The sequence below is a fragment of the Pleurodeles waltl genome, chromosome 4_1, assembly GCF_031143425.1.
Source record: "Pleurodeles waltl isolate 20211129_DDA chromosome 4_1, aPleWal1.hap1.20221129, whole genome shotgun sequence".
Lineage (NCBI taxonomy): Eukaryota > Metazoa > Chordata > Amphibia > Caudata > Salamandridae > Pleurodeles > Pleurodeles waltl.
Window position 1 is genome coordinate 27,331,719 of NC_090442.1, and position 14,858 is coordinate 27,346,576.

Here is a 14,858-nt window from a genome sequence, read left to right on the forward strand (position 1 = left end):
AATGGCAAGATTTTTCTGGCACCACGTGCCATACTCACAAATTAATCTCAACTCCCAGCCCGTCCTCCTTGTGTAACATTGCAACCAATTAACGAACATCACAAAAAAGTCATACTCACACTTGTACTTAGCTGTCCGTCCCTTGCCCCCTCCCAACTTGTTGCCAAGTTTTGATGCAGCTTTAACTGAAGTTCACTGGCTTCCTGGTAAGCTGGTCCCCAGTGCCAGTCTTTCCCCAAAACAAGACACCTGATCCCTTGATCCCAAGTGATAAGGCTCTGTAGCACCCTTCTAAGTCCCATAGTAAGTGTTACCTAGAGTGCCTCGGTACTGCAGAGGGTCGCTAAGAGCTGTAGCAGAACTTGTTCTTCTCTAAGGGACCCAGCACTGACCTCATGCAGACTGCTTGACAAGGTGCCCCCTAAAAGTGAAAACGCAACATAAATTATGGACTGTTTGCCATGTCCCCAAAACACTGCATGTAATATTTGTAAGTCACCCCTATAGCAGGCCTTATAGCCCTAAGGCAGGGTGCATATTATTATATGCGTGGTCATATCTGCAAGAGAAGATATGCCCCTGCTAGGTCTGTCGTTTCTTAGATATATTAGGTGAACAGGGAATCCATTTTAAATAGATGTGTTGGCCACTGATTAATACGAGTTGCCCAGCTCCATGATGTCTTGAATGAAAATAGGGATGTTGAACCTCTCATGTTTTATAAGCCCTGGCGATGGATTTATTAATGCACGCATCCAGAGTGTACCTTACAGTTTCCTCCTGAAAACATAACAACTGCTTCTGAGCTAACTGACCTGTTCTAGCCAGTTTGCCACCAACAGACTAGAGTGAGATCCAGGGGTGAGATCCTTTGCTCTTTGGAGGTCAGACACAAAGCTTCTCAGGGTGAGGTGTTGGACACCCCTTCCCATAGCATGATCTGCATTCCAAGACAGATCTAGTCTCTGAGAGGGAGATGCCCACCCCCAGACCCCATCTGGCACCTGGATATTCAGGAACATTAGCTATGTAGGAGGCATTTTGCATTTCGAGGCTGGACACACCCCTAGGGTGACCAGCCCGAAATGGACACAGCCTAGGAAATTCTACTTGTGTCTGGTGGAATTTAGGACCTCTGGACATGGTGTTGCCCACTCCCCACAGAAAGTGCTCAGCTACAGGGTGTTGTGACTCGAGGGTATGTAGCTGTTGCAAAGTACCCTTATTGTGGCATGGTTACCCCCACTTTTTGCTTGTCCGTATGCTAACCAGGACCCCAGTTACTGTGCACTCCCCCTGAACATTTGTTTGCTATGACTTCATACCTCCCACATTTGCATACTGGTGCCCCCATGTAAGTCCCTAGTATATGGTGCCCAGGGCGGGGAGACACCAGGGGTTCCCCATGGGCTGCAGCATGTTGTGCCACCCATGGGGACCTATGTAAAATGTGTTTGCAGGGCTGGCATTGCAGCCTGCATGTAAAGGTGCATGCACCCTTTCACTGAAGATCACTGCACCAGGTCCCTGTAAGTCACTCCTAAGGCAGGGCCTCCTAGCCCAGAGGGCCTGCTGCAAGTACCGATGTCGGAGGGCACCCCTGCATGAGCAGAGATTCCCCCACAGACTCATCTCCATTTTCCTGGACTTCATTAGTGCGGGGATGCCATTTCACACGTGTACTGGACATAGGTCACTACCTTTGCCAGCTACATAAGGGTAACTCTGAACATGGGCATGTTTGTTATCAAACGTTTCCGACTTGTAGTCCAGGAAGGCAGAACAAAAGAATTTCCTTTAGGTGACGGAGGCAACACCCTTTGCCTTTGGGTAGAAAAAAGGTGTTAAATGACTTGGGAGGGGTAGCCTCGCCAAGCCACTGGTATGCTTTGATGGCCACCATTGGTGCCATCCTTTCATAAAACCAATCTGCACCAGTTGAGGGACCCCTAATCCCTGCTCTGTCCTGGAACTGAACAATGGAAATGGGAATGACCACTCCCCTGTCTATCACCACCCCAGGGTTGGTGCCCAGAGCTCCTCCTGATGGCCCTTTGATTCTGCCATCTTGACCTTAGGGTGGGCAGAGGCCTCTGGGGGCATCTTAGTGGCCATGTGGTTAAGTGACCAGTTCCCCTTCCAGGGCTATTTAGGGTCTTCCTCATGGGTGGGTTCCCAGATTTGACATGCAAGACTCCAGCAGGAATCATCTGCATCGTTTACTGAAACTTCTGGCCTCTTGAACCGCAGCTGGACTCCACAGGGACCTACAGTCCGCATCTACAGCTACGCCTCTGCTCTCCAACATTGTTTCTCTGGCTTCTTCTAGCAACTGCAACATTTCCCCGGCTGTGCATCATATGAGGGTGGCGAGTCTTCAGTCTGCCCTAAGAAGCAAACTTCCCGTGGAATGAGAGTCGCTCCTGTGCATCTGCAGGCATTCTGCTGCAATGATGACCGGCTGCATGGATCTCCTCTTCTATGGAACTGTGTGGATCCTGCATCACAGTTGGTGGTCCTTTGCGTCCTCCCTACCAGCTGTCCAACTTGGGTGAAGGTAGGACCTTCCCTTCTCCATGCATAGTGTCTCTTGCAACTGACAAGGCTTGATGGCACCGCCTTCAGGGGAACTTCAGTCTTTGTGTTGCTCCTGTCCACATCACTCTTCCCTGTGACGCTCAGCCCTTTGCATGGTTATTCAGCGACGTGGGACTCCTTTTTAAGTGTCCTGCATGGGCCTCACCGTGACTCCTGTGCTCCTTGCCTGCGAGTCAACTGTGTGGGCTGCATCTTCTTCTTTGGACTCTCTGCACTGCTGAGGGTCGCTACGGACATCCCCTGTGGGTTTAGTTCCCTCTCCCCCTCACTTGGCCTTCCTGGACCCCAACAGCTCCACTGCTAGCAACTGCGATATTTTCCTTTTTCAGGTCTTGTATGTGTTTTTTTTCACTCCACAGACTGACTGCAATCCTTCATCCAGCGTGGGACGTCGACCGCATCAGCCAGGAACTCTTCACCTGCCCCAGTGTTGACCGTCTTCTTTCCACCGTCGACCAACTCCTGCATCCACCTAACACCAACACCACCCCACCCCCACTCCCCCTGGTCTAGAGTTTTGTCTGCTGTTTTTCAGTGTTCTCAATTGCTTTTTAAGCCTATTCCTGATTGTTACTGTACATGTGTAGTATGTTTACTTACCTACAATTAGAGTATTGCCTAACTAGTGTTTGTATTACTCTAATAAAGAGCCTCTATTTTCGTAGCACTGAGTGCCTTCTTTCATTTGTGTAAGTGCTGTATGACTACAGTGGTATTGCATGAGAGCTTTGCTTGGCTACTTATCCACAGCTACCTTTAGAGAGCCTGGCTTCCTTGACACTGACTCCACTTCACTCATAAGGGATACATGGACCTTGTATAAGGTGATCATACCATAGGTAGTTAGCACACACCAGGCCAGATTCCTACAGTACTCCAGTGATTACTGCCCTTCACTCTCAATACCGCCCCCTAAATTGACTATTTAGGGGAACCACTGATACAAGATTGTAGGAAGATGGCTCTGGATATGCTATATCAAATTGAGATATAGTCTGTACAGGGATTCACCAGAGTTTAGAGGCAACAAATATGATACTAATGCTGTTTTGTTGCACTGTGGTCGAGCAGTTAGGCTTATCAGAGGGTAGTGCAAAGCATTTTTTGTACACACAGGTAATAAATGAAGCATGCTCTCAAAGCCCTAATTTCAGGGCAATTCTTTTTAGATACCAAAACTTGTTTTTGTCCATTTATTTCTAGAACCACAAGATTCAATTTGCAAGGAAAGCACATTTACAAGTAAGTATCCAAAATATGTATCAATACCTATTTGTTTTAATTTGGCAATATAAATGGCTTATGTGAATATAGCAAATATGTTTTAAAAGTTGACACACTGCAATTTTCAGGAACAGTTCCGTAGGGAATAAAAGAAAGTACAGTTATGGCAGTAAGTACCAGACCTACAGTTCCATTTTCTGGGGGTTATAATACCATGGGTCTGAGTTTGAGTTAGTGCCAAGCACCCTCCACCAGCCACACGGGGCTGGCTTTATGCAGAGGTCAACGTTGCTGCCGGGTTTTACAGTGGGAACCTATGGCGACTGGGGGCACTCAGAATCAGGCCTGCTTCTAGGTAAGAAGCCTGATCATTTGAGGCTCACCACCAGGTGTTAGAATTCCTGCAGGGTGGAGGTGTGAAGCACGGACACAGGGTCGGCTTTGTTTCTGGCCTACGAGAGCACAAAAGCTCTCACCCCATGGAATCAGAAACTTGTCTGTTCGTGGTAGGCTGGCGCAGACCCGTCAGTCCTGCATTAAAGGAATGGGTAAATACAGGGAGCATCTCTAAGATGCCCTCTGGGTGCATGTTTCAATAAAACCAGCACTGGCATCAGTTTGGGTTTATTGTGCTGACAAGTTTGATACCAAACATTCTAGACTTTAGTTTATGGATCTGTGGAATTCATAATGACAAACTCCCAGCCCATATACTTAATATGGCCCCACTAGACTTACAATGTCTAAGAATGGACTTAGACACTTAGGGGCATATTGTTCATGCAGGTATGCCCTCACCTATGGTATAGTGCACCCTATCTTAGGGCTGTAAAGTCTGCTTGAGTGTTGACTTACGTATACCATCGGCAGTGGTTTGTGGTGTGGCACACTGAGAGGTGCAATGTCGAATTTGCCTTTTTCTCAGCACCAGCGCGCACAAGCTGCAATGGCAATGTGCATGTGCTAGGTGAGTGGTCCCCAGGGTGGCATAAGTCATGCTGCAGCACTTGGGGACTTTCCAGTTAACAGGGCCCTTGGTACCGTGGGTACTTTTTACAAGGGACTTAACTGTGTACCAAGGGTGTGCTGTTGTGTGGACACAATGCTACAGTTTTGGGAAAGCACACTAGTGCTGGGGCCTGGTTAGCAGGATCCCATCACGCTCTGTCAAGTTATCACCAATATCAGACAAAAAGTGGGGGGCAACCATGCCAACAAGGGCACTTTCCTACACAGATTCTCTGACTTTCTTCCATGACACAAAAGGAGTGTGCAACAAGACTGCAAAACCATAGACCTAAGAAGCACGACTGACGTGGTGCCAAGCCTGCTGCGCCTGGCCCTTGAGGAGCATCTGACCTGTCCTTCCACTGCAGGTTCCAAAAATCAGGGAGCGCTGTCCGTGCTTCACAAATCACCAAGAAGAACTCTTTTGGATTACAGGAGCTGCTGCCCTGCATCTGCAGGCACCCAAGGAAGAACCATGAGGACCTTGACTGCCAAAAACCCAACACTGGGCAACATCACTGCAGCTGAGCTGCCTAGCCCGAGTTGAAGTGGTCCAGTGGTGTCACCATGGTCCCCAGGCCGTTCAGACACAGCCTACCCAGAGCTTGCCCTATGTGGACTTCCTGACAGCGTTTGCAGCCTGATCCTGATTCTGCAGACCCCTAGCAACAGTGAGTGACAAAGACCCCATGTCTCAGGACACCTCTGCACCCGTCTGCCCTGGGCCTAGGAGAAGAGGACCAAGGCTGTCCCCACATCTCTCTGCCTCGTGAGACCTGATGCCACTTGTTGGCTTGTTCGGACTAAACCCCAAGTCGATGCCTATAGACTGTTTCTGCGGGGCTCCTTACAACCACAAGGAACTCCAGCACCAGACCTGATGCGATAAAACACCACTGCACCTGCACCCCACAGCCTGAGGTGAAGTGGATCGGTGGTGTCCCTACGTGCCTAAGGGTCTCAAGGTTCGAAACCCACGTGGGTTCCTCTGATGTGGACTCCCAATCCATCCCTCAAGCAACTTTGTGACCAAACCGATCCCCATAGACTTACATGGGGCACTTGACGCTGAGCTGTACCCATGCACCCTGCTGCCTGAGGTGAATGGTCCGTGTGGCCGAAGTCCAGGAGATTGATCACGTAAGTCGCTTTACTATACCTGTATGCAGTGCTAGTTCTTCCTTCATAGGATAACTTTACCACATCTGAAAAATGCACTGTATCAAGTTTTGCAAGCTGTAAAAATTAATAAATCAAAGTATCAGACTTTATATAAAAGTAAATGTTATTACTATAAATTGTTGTGATTTCTTTCAGTGTGTGTCTCACTTACCGTAGGAGTCGCTTGACCACACTACCGAAAAAAGGAGCATTTGGGATGTAATTTGTTCCTCTGATTGCTTTGACTTTTTGCGCAGTGTACCTCGTTTTGGTTCACTATATATGCTGCTTCCTACAATACTCACATACTCATGCACCCACAGAGGCACTCGTGAACTCACACAGACCTGCTCAGAGAATCCCCAAGCACTCACACTCACTGAGGTACTCATGCGCTCACTCACAGAGCCACTCAGACTCAGCGACTCGTGCACCAACTGAGTCTCTCAGACCCAAACAGAGACCGGTAACTCCGCTCTGCACAAGTTGCCCTTGCTGCCACCCCTAGAATTGGTAACAATGCAGCCAGAGGGAGATCCTTTTCCTACATCGCAGCACAGACCTGGAACATGCTACCTCGCCAACTCAGTCAGTCCCCCTTTGTAGGAAGCTCACTCTTTATATACTATATCAAAATGACATGCACAGACTCCAGGTGTTCCACAGAGGCTAAAGTAGATACTACAAATGCATTTGTTCTACACACAGACACAATAGAAGAAGCACACACTTAATGACTAAACTACAGACCAGTAGGTGTTTATATATAGAAAAATAAATTTTGTTTATTTCTAGAATCACAAGATTCTCTTTGCATGTAATTACATCAATAGATATTATTTCACATATATATCAATAATAATACTTTGAATGGAATTCATATAGCATACAGTTTTTGAATAAATGCCAATAAAGCTATTTTAAATGTTGACACTGCAATTTTCAGGACACATCCTTGGGGAAGAAACTAAAGCACAGTTTTAGAGGTAAGTACTTGACTTAACAGTTTCAGTCTCTGGGGCTTAGGAAGTCCACAGCTGGGGGTTCAAGTGAACCCAAAGCTCCCAGCAACACTGGGCCGTTCGGGTGCAGAGGTCACATTTGAGCCATTTTAAAGTGGGCTCCTACGGAGACAGGGTGCACTCTGAATCAGATATGCCAGAAGATAAGTACCTGTTCTTTGGTGGGCAGACCTGGGGTTAGGAGGGGGAGGGTTAGAGGGGCACTGTTGGGGCCACAAGGAGGCATCAAACGCACACCCTCAGTGGCACTATGGCAGCTGGGTGCAGGATGCAAACAAGGCATTGGTTTTCCAATAGATCTCTGTGAGGAGACCCCGGGGGTCACTCCGATGCTGCATATAAGTACCAGGGGGTCGTCTGGCGCAAACCCTAAGCTAGACAGGGAGGAATGTACCTGTGCCGGAGGTCGGGTTCTCTGGGGGCTGTGGGTGCAGTGGTCTTTTAGGCATCTGGAGGAGGCTGGCCCCTCTATGCAGTGTGCAAACCTAGGCACACTATGCAGTGGGTCCAGGCGACCACACTTTGGTTTCCATGAGCAAAAATTAGACCACTTAATGCTACAATTGTTAAGGTAGCTGGTCGAGCAGTTAGGCTAATCCAGGAAATGTGCTAAGCATTTGTTGTGCTCACAAAATCAATCATGCAGCACATGCACTCAATGAATAACTCGAGACCAGAGTTTATAAAAATACTTCAGTTTTATTTAATTTTTAAGACCAAGATCTTTCAAATACTTTTTTATATATTAGTTTTAAAAGGTGTAATAAAGTTAGTCTTTCTGCCCATAATTACGCATCATTGGAATCAATGTACAGTTACCATTCAAAATCGTACAATTGAGTTACCAGTCTCTTTTGTGTTTTTTTTTTTTTTTTCTTTTTTTTTTGCAGGGTGGTCGCAGCAGTCAATAGGCACCTTGCACCAGCCGGAGAGCCTCTTGCGGCTCCCGTTTCTGGCGGGAGCAGTGTAGGAAACGCTTTTGGCACAGGGCCACCTGTAGGGGCCACTTGGAAAAGATGGTTTCTGGGGGTTCCCTTGGGCTGTCGAGGTCGCAAGGGTTTGGGGATCAGTGGAGCACAGCTGGTTCCTTGTTGCGGGCGCAGAGCGGCCGGATGCGGGGTGAGATCCAGAGCTGTGCGCAACTGAGTCCTTTTGGAGGTGAGTCTCTCTGGCTGCTTACAGGACACTGTGAGCATTCTGGTGGTAGGTCCCAGGTTGTTATTAAAGTCCCTCTACAGGAGCTTCCTCCTGATCCTTTCAGCTCTTGGGGAGCTGGTTTGAGGTTGTCCCAGGGAATTGGCGTAACTCGGCCACTGGAGGGCACAGTGCCACCAATCTTGGCACACTTGTAGGTCACGTCCGGGACGGTAGTTAGTGTGTCGTGGGGTCCGGCTGCAAATTCCGGTTGTGGACATATCGGCCAGCCAGTGAAGCCACCTTCACTGGCTTATTGGATCTTGCTTGGTTTTTGAGTGGTGCCTCCACTCAAAAGGGATATCTGGGGTGATTCTTTAAGCCTGGATATTACCTGGGTTTCTTGGGCTCGGTCCAGTGTCCAGCTCCTCCACAGCAGCAATTTGCAGGTCCTGGGTGCAGCAGGTAGGGTTTGGCGCCTTTTCTTGTGCAACAGGTCTGTAGTTCTTTTGCTTTGGATCTTCTTTGGTGCAGGTCTTCTTTGTATTTTGAAATCTGATTTCTTGTTCTAGGGATGTCCAATAAATACAGAATTTAGTGGGCGTTCTAGGGGAAACCTGGTAATGTCCAATGGGACACTTACCTATGGGTGGCTCCACCCACTTTAGTGTCCACTTCCTTTGGGAAGGGTGACTTCCCTAAACTTGATTGGCTAGTTTCCTTCATTTCAAGATGGAGGAAACTGAATTTGAGGGTCCACTTCGCAGACAACACCTTAGAGGTGGTGCATGCTAGGCCGCCACTCCTAATCTTTGTGTGGTTTCCCACCTTTGCTCACTCAAAAAGTGGGTGTTTTGCAAAGTGGCAACCCCTCAGATGCTAGCAGCAGGCCTGGAGGCTCGAGTTTCAGGGGCTGTAGCCCTTTGAAGCTCACTAACGGGGTTTTGCACGTTCCTGGGGGAGTGGGTGGTTAGCTCCTCCACCAAGGGAGGGCATTGGTTTACGAACCAGGGAGACTGGGCTCTCCACCAAGGTTTGTATATGGACTGTGTGGGTGTGGCAGGCTGGATGAAACCAGTCAGAAAATAAGCCAGGATAGTTGGCTTTTGCAGGGGACACCTCTAAGGTGATCCCTGGGTACATTTTATTATAAATCCAGTACTGGTACCAGTTTGAATTAATCATTCGGAGTGGTTTGATACCAAACAACCCAGGGTTCAGAGTAGCCATTATTTTGCTGGGAATCTCGTGTTGGCCAGTGTCCAGCACATACATTAAAATGGCAGCTCTATTCACTCACTATATCCCAGGTTTGCCAGGGACACAGTGGGAACATACTGCTCATTCAGCTGTGCCCTCACATATAGTATGGAGTATCCTGCCTTAGGTCTGTAAGGCCTGCTATAGGGGTGTCTTACCCATAGTTAATGCAGTGTACGGTGGACCGGGCACACAGGTAGTGTGCCAAGTAGAGTTTGTATTTTAGGTTTGCAGCAGGAGACTGTCTGCTATGGCAGTGCTGTGCACATCTTGATGCATGTCCCTTGAGGTTGTCACAATCAGTGCCACTGCCACCAGGGGCTTATCCAAAGTACTGCATGCCCTGGGTACCTAATTACCTTTTTACTAGGGACTTGTAGTGATAGCTAAAGATGTATCCAATCACTTTTAAAATGTTTTATGTAAAGAACACTGGTACCGGGAACCTAGTTAGCAGGATCCCAGTGCACTCCAGTCCAAGTTGCATTCGGAAACCAGGCAAAAATGTGGGGGTGTACTGCAATAAGGTGCCAGTCTCTCACAGTGCGGGTATATTCATCCAGTGCTTTCGCGTTCAGGGGTCGGGGTCCTCGGTCTTCCCTCTGCAGGCATCTTTGTGGGGGGGTCGAAAGGTCAACCCAGGGTGGGCACTTGCTCACAATCACCTGATGATTCTTTAGCTGGTTGGGCCACGTGGTCACCGGCCGTAGGGTGTCTGGTGCAGGGTGGTCAGGACTTGCGTGTCTGGAGGTGTGCCAGAGTCCCTGGATGTTTCCTTCTTGGACAGGGCCACTGTCCACTGCAGTTCTTGGTCCTTTTGGGTGCAGGACAGACTTCTATAACTTGGTCAAGGTGGCTGGCCCCGCTGGATGCCTCACTGTTTTTGTGCAGGTTTTTTGAGGCAGTCAGTTGTCGTTGTCTTCTCTGCTGGGGGTTCAGCTCAGCAGTCCTTCTTCTTTCTTGTCAGGTCAGCCTGAATCTCATGAGCTGGGTTCAGGTAAGCCCTTAAATCCTGGATTTAGGGGGGTTACAGGGGTCAGAGGGCAGTAGCCAATGGCTACTGTCCCAGAGGGTGGCTACACCCCGTTCTTGTGTCCACTCCCTTTGGGGAGGGGGACGCAAACCTAACCCTATTGGTTTCTGTTCTCCAAACTAAGATGGATGATTCTGCAGGAAGGGGGGGGGGGGCAACCTCCGCTCTGGACACCCTAGGGATGGCCATAGCTTTAGATGGCAGGGGGAGGGGTGAGTTTTGGGGGGGTCACTCCTCCCTGCTTTCCATAATTTTCCTGATCACCTTGATGCCAAAAGTGGGGCTTTGTCCGTGCGCGGACAACTCCACTAGCTGGAGTGCCCCATTGCACTGTAACAAGAGGCTTCAGCCTTTGAGGCTCACCATCAGCTCCTGCAGGTGTGATATTGGAAATGGCCCTTTTTGCAGGGTTATCCCCAAACGTTTTGCTGCCTTCCTACAATATTTTTCTGGTCCGTTTTTGATGGTTTATTGTCTGTGCACTTCACCACTTCTAATCAGTGCGCAAGTGCTCCATATAGAGCTTGTACCATTTGGTTTATTCATGAGTGTCATATTTGATTTACTGGTAAGTCCCTAGTAAAGTGCACTAGAGTTGCCCAGGGACTGTAAATCAAATGCTACTAGTGGGCCTGCAGCACGTTAGTAGCCCTGTAACTATGGCTCGGACCTGCCACTACAGTGTTAGTGTGTGCAGTTTTAAACTGCCAATTCGACTTGGCAAGCTTACCCACTTGCCAGGCCTAAACCTTCCCTTTTTACTACTTGTCAGGCACCCCGAAGGTAGGCCCTTGGTAGCCTCATGGGCAGGTTGCAGTGTATGTTTAAGGGAGTACATATATGTAGGACCTTGACTCTGTATATACTATTTCAAATTGAGAAGTAGTGTGCACAGAGTGCAAGGGTTCCCCTTAGAGGTAAGATAGTGGCAAAAAGAGATAATTCTAATGCTCTATTTTGTAGTAGTGTGGTCGAGCAGTAGGCTTATCAGAGGGTAGTGTTAAGCATTTGTTGTGCACACACAGGCAATAAATGAGGAACACACACTCAAAGACTTACTCCAGGCCAATAGGTTTTTATATTGAAAAATAGCTTTTCTTGGTTTATTTTAAGAACCACAGGTTCAAGATTTACATCAAACACTTTAAATGTAAGGTACTTCACATAGATACTTTAGGAACTTTGAATAAACACAATATCATGTACAGTCTTTGTAGAAATGGCAATAAGCTATTTTAAGTGGACACAGTGGAAAAATCAACAGTTCCTGGGGGAGGTAAGTAAAGGTTAGTTTTGGAGATAAGACAGACACTTACAAGTCTCAAGTTTGGGGCATAGGCAGCCCACCATTGGGGTTTCAACGCAACCCCAAAGTTACCACACCAGCAGCTCAGGGCTGGTCACGTGCACAGGAAAGAGGTATCCAAAACACATAGGCGTCTATGGGGAACAGGGGTGCTCCGGTTCCAGTCTGCCAGCAGGTAAGTACCTGCGTCCTCTGGGGGGGCAGACCACAGGGGTTTTGTAGAGCACCGGGGGGGGGGGGGACACGAGAAGGCACACAAGATACACCCTCAGCGGCACAGGGGCGGCCGGGTGCAGTGAGTAAAGCAGGCATCGGGTTTTAGGTTGAAAACAATGGAGGAACCATGGGGGAGGGGTCACTCTAGCGTTGCAGGCAGGCACAGCGGGGGCTTCTCGGGACAGCCACCACCTGGGTGGGCTCGGCAGAGGGTCACCTGGGAGTCGCTCCTGCACTGAGGTTCGATTCCTTCAGGTCCTGGGGGCTGCGCGTGCAGTGTTGGTTCCAGGCGTCTGGTCCCTTGTTACAGGCAGTCGCGGTCAGAGGGAGCCTCTGTATTCTCTCTGCAGGGGTCACTGTGGGGGCCCAGGGGGGTAGTCTCTGGCTACTCACAGGCTTGCAGTCGCCGGGGAGTCCTCTCTGTGGTGTTGGTTCTCTGCATCTCGAGCCGGGGACGTCTGGTGCAGAGTGTAGTGTCTCACGCTTCCGGCAGGAAATGTGCAATCTTTGGAAGTTGTTTCTTTGTTGCAAATAAGTAGCTGGTTTTGAACAGGGCTCCTGTTCACAGGAGGTTCTTGGTCCTTAGGTTCAGGGCAGTCCTCTGAGGCTTCAGAGGTCGCTGGTCCCTGTCGGATGCGTCGCTGTTGCAGTTTTCTTTGAGTCAGGCGACAGGCCGGTAGGGCTGGGTCGAACGCAGTTGTCGTCTCCGTCTTGTCTGCAGGGCTTCAGGTCAGCAGTCCTTCTTGGTTTAGGTTGCAGGAATTTAGTTTCCTAGGTTCTGGGGAGCCCCTAAATACTGAATTTAGGGGTGTGTTTAGGTCTGGGAGGGCAGTAGCCAATGGCTACTGTCCTGGAGGGTGGCTACACCCTCTTTGTGCCTCCTCGCAGTGGGGAGGAGGGCACATCCCTAATCCTATTGGGGAATCCTCCAAACTCAAGATGGAGGATTTCGAAAGGCAGGGGTCACCTCAGCTCAGGACACCTTAGGGGCTGTCCTGACTGGTGGGTGGCTCCTCCTTGTTTTCCTCATTATCTCCTCCAGCCTTGCCGCCAAAAGTAGGGGCAGTGGCCGGAGGGGCGGGCATCTCCACTAGTTGGGATGCCCTGTGGTGCTGTAACAAAAGGGATGAGCCTTTGATGCTCACCTCCAGGTGTTAACAGTTCCTGCAGGGGGAGGTGAGAAGCACTTCCACCCAGTACAGGCTTTGTTCCTGGCCAGCAACATGTCTGGTCTGTGGCAGGCTGGCAAAAACTAGTCCGCCTACACTAGAATTCTGGTTGGCATTCAGGGGGCATCTCTAAGATGCCCTCTGGGTGTATGTTACAATAAATTGCACACTGGCATCAGTGTGCATTTATTGTGCTGATAAGTTTGATACCAAACTTCCCAGATTTCAGTGTAACCATTATGGAACTGTGGAGTTCATGTTTGACCAACTCCCAGACCATACACTCTTATGGCTACCCTGCACTTACAATGTCTAAGGTTTTGCTTGGCCACTGTATGGGCATATTACTTATGCCCTCCCCTGTGGTAGAGTGCACCCTGCCTTAGGGCTGTAAGGCCTGCTAGAGGAGTGACTTACCTATGCCACAGGCAGTGGGAGGTAGCCATGGCACTCTGAGGGGAGTGCCATGTCGACTTAGTCATTTTCTCCCCACCAGCACACAAGCTGTGAAGCAATGGGCATTAGGGGCAATAGGATTAGGGATGTGCCCTCCTCCCCACAGGGAGGAGGCACAAAGAGGGTGTAGCCACTCTCCAGGACAGTAGCCATCGGCTACTGCCCTCCCAGACCTAAACACACCCCTAAATTCAGTATTTAGGGGCACTCCAGATCCCAGGAATCAGATTCCTGCAACCTAAAGAAACGAGGAGGACTGCTGACCTACAAGCCTGCAGAGAAGACTGGCGACCACAACTTCTTTATCCCCAGCCCTACCGGCCTGTCTCCAACTTCGAAAACCTACAACCAGCGGCGCATCCATCAGGGACCAGCGACCTCTGAAGCCTCAAAGGACTGCCCTGGACTAAAGGACCAAGAAACTCCCTTGAACAACGGCCCTGTTCAAAACCAGCTACTTCTTTGCAACAAAGAAGCAACTTTCAAAGACTTCACGTTTCCCGCCGGAAGTGTGAGACTTCACACTCTGCACCCGACGCCCCTGGCTCAAGATCCAGAGAACAAACACTACAGGGAGGACTACCCGGTGTCTGCGAGCCAGTGAGTGACAAGAGACAACCCCTCCCTGAGCCCCCACAGCGATGCCTGCAGAGAATCCAGAAGCGCCCCCTGACCGCGACCTCCAACAAGGGTCCGGCGCCTGGAACCAACACTGCACCCTCAGCCCCCAGGACCTGAAGGAACCAAACTTCAGCGCAGGAGTGACCCCCAGGTGACCCTCTGCCTTGTCCAGGTGGTGGCTGTCCCAAGAACCACCCCCTGTGCCTGTCTGCACCACTAGAGTGACCCCCAGGTCCCTCCATTGAAACCAGACGCCTGCTTTGCACACTGCACCCGGCTGGCCCTGTGCTGCCGAGGGTGTATTTTGTATGCCTACTTGTGCGCCCAATCCTCCCTCCCTGCCTCCCCCTCAATCCCCCCCCAGTCTGCCCCTAAGGACGCAGGTACTAAATTGCTGGCAGACTGGAACCGGAGCACCCCTGTTCTCCATAGGCACCTATGTGTTTTGGGCACCACTTTGACCTCTGCACCTGACTGGCCCTGAGCTGCTGGTGTGGTAACTTTGGGGTTGCCTTGAACCCCCAACGGTGGGCTGCCTATTCCCCAGAACTGAGACTTGAAAGTGTTTTACTTACCTCCTAATCTAACCTTTACTTACCTACCCCATGAACTGTTGATTTTTGCACTGTCCATTTTGAAAATAGCTTATT

General features: G+C 49.7%; 1 long non-coding RNA gene across 1 annotated transcript in view; it reads left to right on the forward strand.

Moving 5' to 3' along the window:
• Nucleotides 1-14,858, forward strand: part of LOC138288419 (uncharacterized) — a 40,886-nt gene that overhangs the window by 3,507 nt on the left and 22,521 nt on the right. The window contains exon 2 of the long non-coding RNA XR_011202391.1: nucleotides 3,802-3,840. This is a non-coding gene — a long non-coding RNA (uncharacterized lncRNA). The remainder of the gene's footprint in view (nucleotides 1-3,801; nucleotides 3,841-14,858) is intronic.